This window comes from Oryctolagus cuniculus, chromosome 21 (genome assembly GCF_051225735.1).
Source record: "Oryctolagus cuniculus isolate XC-2025 breed Fujian yellow rabbit chromosome 21, ASM5122573v1, whole genome shotgun sequence".
Classification (NCBI taxonomy): domain Eukaryota; kingdom Metazoa; phylum Chordata; class Mammalia; order Lagomorpha; family Leporidae; genus Oryctolagus; species Oryctolagus cuniculus.
This window is the reverse complement of record NC_142887.1, coordinates 33,821,852-33,837,254: the sequence shown is the minus strand read 5'-3', so window position 1 is coordinate 33,837,254 and position 15,403 is coordinate 33,821,852. Positions and strand designations below refer to the sequence as shown.

The following is a 15,403-nucleotide window of genomic DNA, read 5'->3' as shown; positions in this document are numbered from 1 at the left end:
CTAACACAGGAAGCCCGAGCCCCTCACTGTTCATTCTCCACCCTCAACTGAACGAGAAACTCGTGTTACCTCAATAACTCCGTGGGCATATGCATCCACCACCCTTTGAATAGACGTCATCCATCCCAGAACTTCATGAGTAGGTAGAAGTTCCCTGAAAACAAGCCCTGTAAGCGGTAGCTCTTGGCTGCTCCAGTGTTTGGTCACAAGACACCCTTGCTCCTGGCTTAGTTGACCGAGATGGTTCTCAGCATCTTCATTAGCATTAACAGTGTACAAGCGGCCGGCACTGTGGTGTAGCAGGTAAAGCTGCCGCCTGCCGTGCTGCCATCCCACATGGGCACCAGTTCGAGTCCCGGCTGCTCCACTTCTGATCCCACCCTCTGCTGTGGCCTGGGAAAGCAGAAGATGGCCCAAGTCCTTGGGCCCCTGCACCTGCATGGGAGACCTAGACGAAGCTCCTGGCTTTGGATCGGCGCAACTCCGGCCACTGCAGCCACTTGGGGAGTGAACCAGCAGATGGAAGCCCTCTCTCTGCCTCTCCTTTCTGTGTAACTCTTTCATGTAAATAAAAAAATCTTTAAAAAAAAAAGAGGGGGCGAGGAGCCACAGGCTAGGAAGAGACCTTTTCAGTGGCTGTAGTTGACGTACTAACACAATTAAGAATTATATTAACCACGAGAAAGATACCCCAGAAGTGGGATTTTCCCCTGACGAGCAAAGTGTATCAATGGACAATTCAGAGAGGGAGTCACTGTGTCCTCACTTGATCTGGAACTTAGTTCTGGAATCCAGGCACTCAAGCAGAGCATGGGGAAGACGGTAAACATGGCCGAGTTCAGCCAAGCAAGTGTAGTCTTAGGAACAGCAGCAAGGGGACTTTCGGACCACGTGAAACCCATCCGTGTTAGCTAAGGTGCTTACTGATGTCAGCTCCTGCCCTCCCAGAAGCTGGGAGGTGGGGGCCCTTCCTCCAGGTGTTGGCTGTAGCCGTGAACCTGCTTGGCCATCTTGAGTCTTCTCAGCAGGCAGATGAAGGCTGCAGCCTACAGTTGTTAGGAACCCTTCGCATTTGTTCAAGTCGGCTGGAGGCCTGGTTGAAGAGGGCTCAGGGGAGCCCGGTTGGGAGTTTGGTCAAGGAATCTGCCAGCACATACCAGCAACAGCCTATTAGTCAGTAGTGGTAGAGGGGTGGGTATTTGGTGCAGCCTCCATAGACCCCCCAAATCCCATATGGGAGCACCTGGGCTTCAGTCCCAGCTCCGCTCCCAATTCCAGCGTCCTGCGGACCTGCACCTGGGAAGCAGCAGGCGATGGCTCAAGTCCCTGGGTCCCTGCCACCCACGTCAGAGACCCAGGTGGAGTCAGGGGCTCCTGGCCCAGCTTCAGCTGTTGCAGGCATTTGGGGAGTCAACCAGGGATAGGCGCTCACTGTGTCTGTCTGCCTTTCAAATAACACGGAAATAAGTGGTGAGGAGAACCAAGTATACTCCTGTGCTCCATCACAGCCTTAATGGTGTATGAGCAGTACCTGCAGGAGGAACGGAGCTTCAACCTGGAGACAGCATGGACACACAATGGGCGGTAGAAGCAAAGGGCGGAAAACACACGCAGAATCTTCAGGAATTGGGTTTTAACATCTCCAGCTTTAGACTATCAAGCTAGTTACAGTTTAGGCCATGCTTTGGAGTACCAGTCAGAATACATTTATCTCAGCAGCGTTTAAAAACAACCTAAAGCAGGGCCAGCTCTGTGGCACAAGGTAAAGCTGCCGCCTGCAGTACTGGCATCCCACAAAGGTGCCGGTTTGAGTCCCAGCTGCTCCACTTCCAGTCCAGCTCCCTGCTAATGCACCTGGGAAAGCAGTAGAAGATGGCCCAAGTGCTTGGGCCTCTGCACCCATGTGGGAGACCTGGAAGAAGTTCCTGGCTCTGGCCTGGCCCAGCCCCAGCCCCAGCCCCAGTCATTGGGGCCATTTGGGGAGTGAACCAGCATGATGGAAGAGCTCTCTGCCTCTCTGTAATGCTGCCTTTCAAATAAGTCTTAAAGCAGGCAAACCAAGCAAGAACAAAGGACTGAGATGAAGTAGACCTGGACTCAAAGGTGAGAAGCAGAACCTACCTACAGCCCTGCAGCATGACACCTCGAGCCCTGAGCCACGCCGGCACCAAGCAGAGGATGGTGGGAAAGCTGCTGCACCTATTGTCGCCACCACCTCCCTGTGCTTATGAAGGAGCCGCCGAGGCCTCTCATTGGTCACGCTGAGTAGGTGCCCGCCCCCAGGCCAATCGGCTGTGAGCTGGTGTGGGGCTGACGTAATGCCCCCAGTAGCTCCCTGCACTACCTTTTTGTTTTTTTTTTTTTTAATTGTCTCCCACATTGCACATCAGGGCTCAATCCACAGTGTCATCTCCAGTTTGTCGATGTCGCCTTGGCCAACAAAGCAGTCAGTCTGTTTTCCCACCAGACTCGGTTCCCAGAATCCCTCCAATGACTGCACCTTTTTACAATTCTGTCTTGTGTGCTTGCTTTTTGTGGTTTTTCTGGAAGGTTTTCCCCAGAAATCCACCCAACCACACACACACACACACACAGACCCTTTTCTTCCTTAATTCACATTTCAGAGAGAGGCACTTGTTTCCCTCATCCCCTGCTCTGGCTGCTGTCAATGCCCTCTGGCCATAGAACACCAACCCCTCCAAGTCTCTTCTCTGAATTTTTTTAAGGTTTATTAAAACAGATTTAGAGAATCCAGGAGCCAGGATTCCATCCAGGTCTCCCACATGGGTAACAGCGCCCAACTACTTGAGCCATCTACCCTTGGCTTTCCCAGGTGCGTTAGCAGGGAGCTGGATTGGCAGTGGAGCAGCTGGGACTCCAGCCGGCACTCCGACATAGGGGGCTGGTGTTGCAAGCGGTGGCTTAACCCACTGCACCACAACACAGACCGTTCCTCTAAAAACCTTCAAGTCAGTCTTACTTTGTCCCTGCCTATAGTCATTTAGACAGCCCAAAGACATGACTAGATACACACGATACAACTAAACACCTGACTTTCATTGTTAAATGCAATCAGGTGGGTCCAGCACTGTGGTGTAGTGGGTAAAGCTGCTGCCTGCAGTGCCGGCATCCCATATGGGCACCGGTTCGAGTCCCAGCTGCTCCACTTCTGATCCAGCTCTCTGCTATGGCCTGGGAAAGTAGTGGAAAATGGCCCAACGTTTCACTACAGGTGAAATCACTTTAGATGTTTTCTTAGATAACTGAAGATTTCATTCCAACGCCACCTATATTTTAAAAAAATTTCTAACCATCTTTGAAGGAAATTTCTCAACTCTTTCCTTTAGAAGTAGATAAAATATGACTTTATTTGGATTTTATAAAATAAGCTCTGAGTGGGGCCTCGCAGCCTCTTAGTTGATGTTCTGTTTGTCACTCCGGGTTTTGGCTCGCTCGCTGGCTCTCTCCTGTGTCTCTGTTACCTCTGTCTATCTGTCCTTACTGCCTTGCTCCCAGCTATCTGCCAGCTAATTAAGGTTGTCAGCCAACTGCTAAGTAAATGCACTGTTTGCGCAGTGCTTATACAAAATTGACCTGTTTGGTGTTAGTGTTTATCCTAACACTAACACATGATGGATGGTGCATTTCTCTGGATACACTGACCCCTCTGCCGGTTTGCAGAGAAGGGTCAGCTTATTTTAATTTGGATTGCACACTAGGTTATTTTAAACTTTGGGAATGTTAAGCTTTGAGTTGAGGTAATTTTTAAAAGTTACTGTATTCAAAGAGAACTAATTCTACCTAAAGCCTTTGTAAATCATTAAAAACCAAGTTAGTCAAATCTAAAGAGAGAGAGAGAGAGAGAGGGAGGAAGGGAGGGAGGGAGGGAGGGAAGGAAATGGGCCAAGTCCTCAGGCCCCTGCACCCACATGGGAGACCCAGAAGACGCTCCAGGCTCCTGGCTTCAGATCAGCTCAGCTGTGGCCATTGCAGCAAATTGGGGAGTGAACCAGTGAATGGAAGTCAGTCTCTCTCTCTCTCTCTCTCTCTCTCTCTCTCTCTCTCTGCCTCTGCCTCTCTGGAGACCTCTGCCTTTCAAGTAAATAAATAAATCTAAAAAAATGGCCACAATGCAAAAGATGTGTTGAATTTTTAAAGCTATTGTCTGTAATTATATCTAATATAGTCTCAATCATTTATAAAAATGCACCACCTTTAACCAAAGTAACCAAAAGATAGAAAAATCTAGAACCTTTGATCTGTTTTTCTCCAGATCGGTTTTTCCCAGGGTCCAGACACAGTCAACACACAACAAAAGCCCCAGTGTCTACGGGGGAAGAGGGAGGTAGGGTGTCGGGGCCATGGCAGGCAGGGCAGCAGCAGGTGCACACAATCCCAGGAGCAAGTGTGCAGACAGGGGGCACCAGGAGGGGCTTCCAGGTGGGCCTCATCTCCATCTTCCTAACCTGGGCCCGGGAGCCAGGAACCCCCTGCCTGCCCCCTCCAGGTAACAGCGGGAACTCTTAGTACCCCCATGCCCTTCTTCAGCCTGTTCAGGCCCTGTGGGCACCTGGAGGGGTCTTTGCTAGTGGGTGGACCCTGGCAATCTGGGAACCCCTCTCCTGACACCTGTTCCCCCCTTTACAGTTCAGAAAGTTCTCTGCATTAACCTGTTTCAAACTTGCCTATCAATCAAAAGGGTGTGTGTGTGTGTAGTCTTGCTAGACAGATGTAGAGGTGTGGTGGATGGGCTAGATCGAGGTAGGAAAATGTGCTGTTAGCACACCAGAGAAAGCCAATCATTGCTCCCTCTCGGGGTCTTGCCCAAGAGGTGAGGGTTGAAAGGATGGTGGAACCCTGTGTCAGTGGCTGCCAAGGACCACCAAGTCCTTCCTCCAAGTAAGCAGTTGGCGGAAGTTGGAAGGCCACCAAGGGAATCGGTGTTTGATCAGTTGTCATCAGCTTAAGTAGGCAGAAACAAGGTGAGGAGTGGGGGGGGGGGTGGATTGTGCACAGGAAACAGGGCTTGGGGAAGGGTCTGAGCCAATCTTGAAAGACGATGTCATGAAAAGGAATCTGAGAGGCCAGAAGCCAGCACCGTGGTATAGTGGGCTAAGCCTCTCCCTGCAGTGCCAGCATCCCATATGGGCGCCGGTTCAAGTCCCAGCTGCTCGTCTTCCAATGCAGCTCTCTGCTATGGCCTGGGAAAGCAGTAGAAGATGGCCCAAGTACTTGGGCCCCTGGAAGAAGCTCCTGGCTCCTGGCTTCAGACTGGTGCAACTCCGGCCATTGCAGCCATTTGGGGAGTGAACCAGCAGATGGAAGACCTCTCTCTCTGTCTCTGTATCTCTGTCTCTATCTCTATTTCTCTCTATGCCTTTCAAATAAATAAATACATGGTTAATAAAACTCCTTTTCCATGATTTCCAATGAGGAGCATGGCCTTGGAAATCCATGGTGGGAGTGAGAGGCAGGAAGACCCCTGCAGGCAGTGGTGATGGCCAGGACGTGAAGGACTCTTGGCTCCAAAGCAGCCATGGGCAGAAGACTAATGCGGCTTCTCTGAGAGGGAAGCAGACAGAGGAAACCCTCAGCAGTGCAGGCTCTCGCGCTCACCGGAAACAGCAGAGGGGCTTTTTCTGGCATCGTGGTGGAAAAAGAACGTTGCCCCCCAAGCACCTGCTGTGCAGGTGTCACCTGCCCTTCCAGGAGGTAAAGTCCCTGGCTCAGGGCTTGAGGAGAAACTCCAAGGAAGAGGTCCAAGTTCAAAGCCAGAGACTGAATCCGAGACACAGGGCCGACCCTGGAAAATGCAGGTGTGCTCCCCAAAGCCGAGGGGACACGTGTGTTCTTTTTTTTAAACTTTTATTTAATGAATATAAATTTCCAAAGTACAACTTATGGATTACAATGGCTTCCCCCCCATAACGTCCCTCCCACCCGCAACCCTCCTCTCTCCCACTCCCTCTCCCCTTCCATTCACATCAAGATTCATTTTCAATTCTCTTTATATACAGAAGATCAGTTTAGCATACATTAAGTAAATATTTCAACAGTTTGCTCCCACACAGAAACATAAAGTGAAAAATAGATGATTTTTTAAATGATGATGAAATCGTGTGTTCTGAACTCGCGCTTGGATGGGTGGGCGTGGGGTGCAGGGGCCGAGTCCCCACCTCGGGTCACCCACATCCCCTCAGAGTGCACGGGTTCGAGTTTCCCCTCTGCCTCCAACCCAGCTTTCTGCATACGCACGTCTAGGAAGGGAGCAGGCGATGGCTCGAGTGCTTCCGTCCCTGCTGCCCCTGTGGAAGACCTGGATGGAGCTCCTGGTTCCTGACTTCAGCCTGGTCCAGCCTCAGCACTGTGGGCATCTGAGGGGGGAACCATGGTGGGGAGAGCTCCCTCTGCCTCTATTCTCCCTCCCTCTCCCTCTATTCTCCCTCCCTCTCCCTCTCCCTCTTCCCTTCTACTCTCTCTCTCTCCCCCTTTCCCTCTATTCTCTCTCCTTCAAATAAATTCCTTAAATAAATCAATTTATTAAAAGACACCAGTCCTATATTATGGGCCATCACAATCAACTATGACCTGGTCTTACTTATATGCACAAAGACTATTTCCAAATGATGCCACCTTCACAAGTGCTGGGAGTTAGGAGACAGGTAATAGTGTCTCCTTAATAGCCTTTCAATCCCTGATCTTGGGGTTATTTTCTGTCTACTTAGATCTTCTTTGTTTCTGAATTGTTATCCATGTGCAACTCTTCAACTCTGTGGTTAAGCTTATTCTTAAGAATTTTATTCGAGGCTGGCACTATGCCATAGTGGGTAAAGCCACTGCCTGCAGTGCCAGCATCCCATATGGGCGCCGGTTCAAGTCCCGGCTGCCACTTCCGATCCAGCTCTCTGCTGTGGCCTGGGAGAGCAGTGGGAGATGGCCCATGTCCTGGGGCCCTTGCACCCATGTGGGAGACCTGGAGGAAGCTCCTGGCTCCTGGTTACAGATCGGCGCATCTCTGGCCATTGGGGCCATCTGGGAAGTGAACCAGTGGGTGGAAGACCCCCCCCCTCTCTCTCTGTCTCTCTGTCTCTGTCTCTCCTTCTCTTTCTCTAACTCTGACTTTAAAATAAATAATTAAATCTTAAAAAATTTTATTTTCGATGACACTATTTTGAGTGAGATTCTCTTAATTTACTTTTTGGACAGTTCATTGTTGTGTGTAGAAATATGATAGCTTTTTTCAGATTTATTTGTTTATTTGAAGGGCAGAGTTACAAAAAGAGAAAAAGAGACAGAGACAGAGACGTCTTCCATCCGCTGGTTCACTCCCCAAATGGCCACAATGGCTGGAGCTGGGCAGATCTGAAGCCAGGAACTTCCTCCAGGTCACCCAAGTGGGTGTGGGGATCAAACGCTTGGGCCATCTTCGACTGCTGGGTCTTGAACCGGTGCCCATATAGGATGCCAGCACTGCAGGCCAGGGCTTTAACCCACTGCACCACAGCGCTGGCCCTGAGCCTATCTAGTACTTTTGTTGAGGCTTCAGTTTTTGTGGAGCAGGTGTTGTGGTGCAGTGGATAAAGGGGGTTAAGAGCACTGGTTGGAATCCCAGCTGCTCCACTTCCAATCCAGCTTCCTGCTAATAAGGGTCTTGGGAAAGCAGTGGAAGATGGTCCAAGTGCTTGGGCCCCTGCACCCATGTGGGAGACCTAGATGGAGTTCCTGGCCCCTGGCTTTGGCCTGGCCTAGATCTGGCTGTTGTAGACATTTGGGGAGTGAACCAGCAGATGGAAGATTCTGTCTCTCCCTCCCTCTTTCTCTTTTTCAAATAGGCAAGTAGATCATTCATTTTAAAAATTTATGCATATATGATCACACCTAATGCAAACATAATTTCACATCTTCCTTTCCAGCTGGGGTCCTTTAGTTTCTTTTTCTTCTCTAATTGTTCTGGCATGGTGACTAACATGTCAATGAACCTGGGACTGCAAATACCTCATCTAGGGGTGATTTTACTTCCTTTGCACATGCAATTTATTGATTTTAAAGGCAGAGTTAGAGAGAGAGACAGAGAGAGAGGTCTTCCATCCACTGGTTCACTCCCCAAATGGCCACAACGGCTGGAACTAGGCCAATCTGAAGCCAGGAGCCAGGAGCTTCTTCTGGGTCTCCCATGTGGGTGTGCACAGGAGCCCAAAGACTTGGGCCATCCTCTGCTGCCTTCCCAGGCACACTAGCAGAGAGCTGGAGAAGAAGTGGAACAACTGGGACTTAAAGCGGTGCCCATATGGGATGCTGGTATCGCAGGCAGCAGCTTTACCCACTACACACAATGCCAGCCCCAGGAGTTTTCAACACTTAAGCTAGTCCACATTGACCCCCAGGATTCACCTATTACCATTTGTGATTTCCCACCCACGTTCTACCTCCAGCAGGGGCCTCTGCCCGGGTAAAGCTGTGATTCTTTGATCTGCCAGTCACATCCGTTTTCGGAGGAATGTTTTGTCTGTGACCTCATCTCTCATGTATCCAAGGAAAGTTAATTTTCAGTTTGTTAAGCTTTTCTCTTGTTTTGAAGCTGTGAGTGCCAAGCCCCATGTTTCCTACATTGGCCCACATCCTGGAAATCTATTTGTCCTTTTTGTTTTAAGTAATGGAAATTTAGGTTTGCTTGTTTCACCAGCAGGTGGTCTCTTATCATCCCTTTTCCTGAACAAAAGGGAAGAGATGTACCAGGAAGAGTTCCATTTTTGAAAAATAGGAATAAGTGGCATCCTAGAATTAAAGCCTGGGCACCAGGCAGCCTTGAGTGTTCTTTCCCTGTTCTTCCTCGTGTGTGAGCTTTGACATCAGGTCTGTCCTGTCTGGCTGAGAGAAGTCTAAACATGTGGAGCATGGACTCTCATTAGTGGAAGTGTTACTGAAACCTAAGTCCTCATCAACAGTGACAGATTAACGAGGACAAAGCTGGAGGATGAAAGAAAGAGCAAGTTTAATTATCTACCAGTGGATGAGGAGGGTAGCAGTATCCTCCATGGGGTGGTCTGGAGGTCTTAAGAAGTGCAAAAGAGCAGGTTGGGCTGCAAGTCAGGAGTTGAAGGTAGGGGCTGAGGAACAGGTAGATGACAAAACTGTTTGATAACAGGGTGTGTTATCAACCTCAGATATCAATGTGGGGGCCAGTGCTGTGGCGTAGCGGGTAAAGCATCCACCTGCAGTGCCACCATCCCATATGGCCACCAATTCAAGTCCCGGCTGCTACACTTCTGATCCAGCTCTCTGCTCTGGCCTGGGAAAGCAGTGGAAGATGGCCCAAGTCCTTGAGACCCTGCACCAACATGGGAGACCCAGAGGAAGCTCCTGGCTCCTGGCTTCAGATCGGCATAGCACAGGCCATTGTGGCCAAATGGGGAGTGAACAAACAGATGGGAGACTTTTCTCTCTCTCTGCCTAACTATTTCAAGTAAATAAATCTTTTTTAAAAAAAGATAAATTTAGGGACAGGTGTTTGGCATAGCAGTTAGGATGTCTCTTGGAATCACTGCCTCACGTATCAGAGCACTTGGTTTTGAGTCTCAGCTCTGCTTCTAATTCCAGCATTCTTGCTAATGCACACCTGAGAGTCAGCAGGTTAAATGGCTCAAGTAGTTGGGTGCCTACCACCCATATGGGAGGCCTGCATTGAGTTCCTGGCTGCCAGCTTTGGTCCAGCCCTGGCCTTTGTGGGCATCTAGAGAGGGAACCAGTGGATGGAAGAGTTCTGTCTATGTGCGGGTAATTAGGCACACGAGGCAATTCAAAGATGGTGCCCAAAGGAAGTAAAGTGGGTGGAACCCAAAGCTAATTGGTCACACAACATCAGGGGAAGTGATGACAACTGATGATGAGTGTATAGACATATGGCTAGTCCTATAAAAAACTGCCCCATAAACTGACCTTTTAAGTGATTGGTTGGTCCTTATGCCCTGCCCCAATGACTCTGCAGTTTTGTGCTTTAAAAGCCTTTGTTATGCGTGCAATAAACGAGTTCTTGCTTGACTTGACGCCCCTCTTCATCTGATTGTCTCCGGGATCAGAAGGCTGTGGAACGGGCAAGCAGCGCACTTACCTTTCCTCGGACCCAGTCCATCCTTGTTCGGGTGAACTAAGACCCTGCATCTGGCACCCAACGTGGGGCTCGAACCGTAACTTTTCGGCTGAGGCTAAGCAGTCTCTCAGGGTAAGTGAAACCCTCAGTATGGGTAATGCAGTTTCATCCAAAGAGGACAAGACCTTAAAGGCCTTACAGGACTTGGGAGAGCCCAAAGACTCAGAGGAAGATGGCAGGGAAAGAGAATGGGCTAAGAGTAATCAGGAAGCAAAAACGAAAGTAAAAGTCACTCCACCTAACCCATCTGCCCCAGAAGGACCGGAAACCCCCCCCATACCTCCCGGGGGCAGAGGTGGCCTCCCCCTATGTAGAGCCACGGAGGGAGCTACGTGATCTGGACCCTTGCGATTGCTCAGGAGGAGGGAGGAGAAATGAGAGGACCTATGTGGGAGCAGCCACTGGCATGGCAGCGGCTATGCCACTTTCTCTGCTGGTGCTGCTGACCCTGGGGCCAGGCGGCTGGGGCCAGGCAGAGTCCCCACACGACACTGTGCGGGAGGATCACCACGCATGGAGCCCAGTGGGGACCACAGGAGCTGGAGTGGCAGTGGTAGGGGTGGCCCCGGGCCAGCAGTGGCCTCGGCATGGGGCCGACAGCTGCCACCTGCTGGGTCGAGCGGCAGCGCGGACCCAGAGGATGATGGCAGTAAGTGCTGGGGCTGGCAGCTTGGGCGGGGGCCGCAGGTGGGGGAAGGGGAGGGCTGCAGCTCTGGGCCCATCTCTCCACTGCCGAACAAAGCAGGGGACGCAGGGCCGGGCGAGGAGAGGCCGGGGTGGCTCGCCAAGAGGCCATGATGTGGACGCGGGCCGGCCATGGACCCTGGCCTGACAGTGCCGAGCAAGTGTGCGCCTCGCACCACTGCACTGTGCCCACCGGGTATGGGGTGCTCTGCAGCCGCCTGAGGCCAGGGTCTATTCTGGCTGCCTGCAGGCTACAGCCGAGGAGTGGTGTCGGCACACGCCCCATGCCTGAGCACTCCTGGACCCAGCTGGAGGCGGAGGGTGGTGCGCGCCGAGTTGCGGGGCTGCACAAGCACCAGTTTGGAGCGTGGCGAGCGGGCGCGCCCCGAGGAGCACTGGAGATGTCCTGGCCGTGTCGCCTCCTGTTCAGATACCTGTTCCCGGCCCTCCTGCTGCACAGGCTGGGAGAGGGTTCTGCTCTCCCTCATCTAGACAGCAGGACCCATCCTAGGTCCTTGGACAAGAGCGCCTGGAGGGCTTTCAAGGAATCCCAGTGCCATCACATGCTGAAACATCTGCACAATGGCGTGCACATCACCGTGCAGATGCCACCCACCACTGAGGGCCACTGGGTCTCCATGGGCCAGGTGAAGTCAGACCCGAAGTCAGATCGGGTCCAGAGTTCATCACCCAGTCTTACAGATTCTACGACAACAACACCTTTCAGGTCTACCAGTTTTATTATGGCAGCAACAAACCCCACCTACACCCTCATCATCTGAGGCAAGATCCACCTCCGCCAGGCCTCCTGGATCATCCGTGGTGGCAGCGAAGCTGACTGCCAGCTGCACACCATGCAGGTCATCTGCCACTTGGAGGCAGTCACTGAGCAGCTCAGCCAGTGCATGAACCACACGTGCCCGGGCTTCCTGGCCACGGGGACCCCCTGGGTGCAGGACGTGGCTTACAACCTGTGGTGGGAGGAGAATGGCTGCGAGTACACCAAAGCCTTGAACTTCACATGCACGAGCTGCAGCTGGTCTGGGTGGAGAAGCAGTACCTGCGCCACAACCTGGACCACCTGGTGGAGGAGCTCTTTCTTGGCCATATCCACACCGATACCGCCCAGTGAATGTTCTACTGGCCATCCAGTTACCAGCCTCTGCTGCAGAATGCTAAGAACCACGACCATGCCTGCACAGCCCGTCGCATCATCTTCCTCCCCTTTCTCTTTCAGACTCCCAGGTGGTCTTTTTCTTAGCCCGCTGCCTCTTAAAAGTCAGCCCAGACCCCGTGTCCCCTTGGAGGGCTTCCCCTGTAGGAGCTGAGCTTGGGACCCCACCTTTGGAAACTGGCTGCCCCTGTCATCTCAGGGCCTCACCCTTAGCACCACACCTACCCCGCTGTTGGCCTTGTTTGCTCCTCCATGGAGCCAAATCTCCCTTTGCCACTGTGCGCCACCACCCTAGCATGGGCCACACTGGACCACTTCCACCTGCAGGCTGAGGCCCTGATCACACCGCTGATGCACACCATTACCCACTACCACGTACCAGGATGTCATGCGGGACAGCTGAAAGACCTATGCAGTCTACCTGCTCGACACAGCCCTGATCAACAGCTCTCTCAGCCTCCAGCTCAAGTGGAAGAGACCCCAGAGAGCAAGGCCCCACCGGTGCCCTTCCTGCACGCCCAGCACTATGTGAGTGGCTACGGGCTGCAGAAGGGGCAGCTGAGCACCCTGCTGTACAACACCCACCCATACCGCGTTTTCCCCGTGCTGCTGCTGGACACTGTGCCCTGGTACCTGCGGCTCTACGTGCACACGCTCACCATCACATCCAAGGGCAAGGAGAAGAAACCAAGTTACATCCACTACCAGCCTGCCCAGGACTGCCTGCAGCCCCACCTCCTGGAGATGCTCATTCAGCTGCCCACCAGCTCAGTCACCAAGATCTCCATCCAGTTTGAGTGAGCCTTGCTCAAGTGGACCGAGTACACTCCAGACCCCAACCACGGCTTCTCTGTCAGCCCACCCATCCTCAGTGCCATTGTGCCCAGTTTGGTGGCAGCCACACCAGTGGACTGGGAAGAGAGCTCCCTCTTCAGTACCCTATTCCCGGTCTTCAATAGCCCCAGCTACTTTGTGCGACACTGTACATGGAGCCACTGCTGGTGAGCCTGCCAACGCCGGACTTCAGCATGCCCTACAATGTGATATGCCTCACATGCACTGTGGTGGCTGTGTGCTACGGCTCCTTCTACAACCTCCTCACCAGAACCTTCCACATTGAGGAGCCTAGCACCGGCAGCCTGGCCAAGAGGCTGGCCTAAATGAAAAACTTTTAAAACAAAAAGGGGGGACCAGCCCCCATCTCAATGGGGGTGTGAGACTACAGGGATGGGTCACTGGATTAGTCAGAAGGGTCTCAGGAAAATATCTGGAACGGATGTCAAATTGTTAATGAGACCTTAGGCCAATGGGTGGCACCCCAGAAGGGAGGGATGTTTTGGCCATGCAGGGCTACAGGACTCACACTTTGTATTTTGACAGGGGTATTGGTACACAGCAATGATTCCTGCATGCTAATGATCCTCATCCCCCACGTACTGTATCACCCAAATGAAGAAGTGGCGGTGTGCCTACACCGGCGTCAGCAATGAGAGGTTATGACCGCTGTGGCAGTAACCACACTCATAGGTTTGGGTGCCACAGGGGTTGGCGTAGGAGCTTCATTTTTAATAAAACAAAAGAGGGGCTCCAGGAAGTACAGGTCAGTATGACAAAATTAATAATAATAATAATAATAAAACCTCTGTGTAGCCAGGACGTACTTCCTAATGGAGGTGTCCATATGCTCGAACCTCAAACGAGGTGGGCGATCGGCTGAAACAAAAAAGGAGGGACCTGCGGGGAAATTAGACACATGAGGCAATTCAAAGATGGCACCCAAAGGAAGTAAGGTGGGCGGAACCCAAAGTTGTTTACCACCAAAGCTAATTGGCTACACAACATCAGGGGAAGTGATGACAACTGATGATGAGTGTATAGACATATGGCTAGTCCTATAAAAAAAACGGCCTGTAAACTGACCTTTTAAGTGATTGGTTGGTCCTTATGCCCTGCCCCAATGACTCTGCAGTTTTGTGCTTCAAAAGGCTTTGTTATGCATGCAATAAACAAGTTCTTGCTTGACTTGACTTCCCTCTGTGTCTGTCTCCAGGATCGGGAGGCTGGGGAACAGGTGAGTGGTGCACTTACCTTTCCTCGGACCCAGTCCATCCTCATTTGGGTAGACTAAGGTCCTGGCTGCCAACTTTGGCTTGGTCCAGCCCTGGCCTTTGTGGGCATTTAGAGAAGTACCCAGTGATGGAAGAGTTCTGTCTATGTGTAGCTTTCTGCATTTTAAATAAATGATTATTTAAAGGTTTACTTTGGTGCAAAATATTTTTAAATACGTGCATGTAGTTTTTGTTTCATAAAACCGCATTTTTTCATGAACTTTCTGATGACTTTTTTAAAAATTTATTTGACAGGTAGAGTTACAGACAGTGAGAGAGAGACAGAGAGAAGGGTCTTCCTTCCGTTGGTTCACCCCCCAAGTGGCCGCTACAGCCAGCACTGTGCCGATCCGAAGCCAGGAGCCAGTTGCCTCCTCCTGGTCTCCCATGTGGGTGCAGGAGCTCAAGCACTTGGGCCATCCTCCACTGCCCTCCTGGGTGACAACAGAGAGCTGGACTGGAAGTGGAGCAACTGGGACTAGAACCTGGTGCCAATATGGGATGCCATCACTGCAGGTGGAGGATTAACCAAGTGAGCCATGGCACCAGCCCCGCTGATGACTTTTTATATGCATATGGAGGCAGGCTGCTTAGGATGCCTACATATCTTTTTTTTTTTTTTTGACTGGCAGAGTTAAACAGTGAAAGAGAAAGGTCTTCCTTATGTTGGTTCACCCCCCAAATGGCTGTTACAGCTGGTGCGCTGCGCCGTTCCAAAGCCAGGAGCCAGGTGCTTTCTCCTGGTCTCCCATGCAGGTGCAGGGCCCAAGCACTTGGGCCATCCTCCACTGCCTTCCTGGACCACAACAGAGAGCTGTACTGGAAGAGGAGCAGCCAGGACAGAACCAGTGCCCCAACTGGGACTAGAGTCCAGAGTACTGGCGCCGCAGGCAGAGGATTAGCCTACTGAGCCATGGTGCCAGCCAAGGATGCCTACATCTCTTATCAGGAACTCGGCTCCCCTCACAATTCTGGCTTCCTGCTGATGCGCACCCTAGGAGGCAGGGTAGTTGACTCCTGTAGTTGATTCCTGTCACCCACATGGTAAACAGATATACTTCTGGGCTCCTGGCTTCAGCCTGTGCCATCTCTGGCTACTGTGGGCCTTTGAGGAATGATCCAGCAAATGGAAGATATTCATTCATTCATTCATTCATTTGCTCACTTGCTCACCCTTGTTCTTCATCTCCCTTTCCTCCCTCCCCCTCCCCCTCCCTCTCTCTCTCTCCTTCGCCCTCGCCCTCGCCCTCGCCCTCACCCATTTAAGTCAATAAAAATCAAGTTTAAAAA

At 51.7% G+C, this 15,403-nt stretch overlaps 1 long non-coding RNA gene and 2 pseudogenes across 8 annotated transcripts in view; 2 read left to right on the top strand and 1 right to left on the bottom strand.

Annotated features, from left to right (window-relative positions):
• Positions 1-15,403, bottom strand: part of LOC149119914 (uncharacterized) — a 168,681-nt gene that overhangs the window by 18,035 nt on the left and 135,243 nt on the right. The window contains exon 1 of one of the 8 annotated variants that reach the window (XR_016227418.1): positions 2,122-2,263. The exons of the other annotated variants lie outside the window; for them this stretch is intronic. This is a non-coding gene — a long non-coding RNA (uncharacterized LOC149119914). Of the gene's footprint in view, positions 1-2,121; positions 2,264-15,403 lie in introns of those variants that run through there. 8 annotated transcript variants of the gene reach the window in all.
• LOC138847385 (protein APCDD1 pseudogene) lies at positions 11,094-12,527 on the top strand (annotated as a pseudogene).
• On the top strand, positions 12,367-13,738 carry LOC149119915 (GPI-anchor transamidase component PIGT pseudogene; annotated as a pseudogene).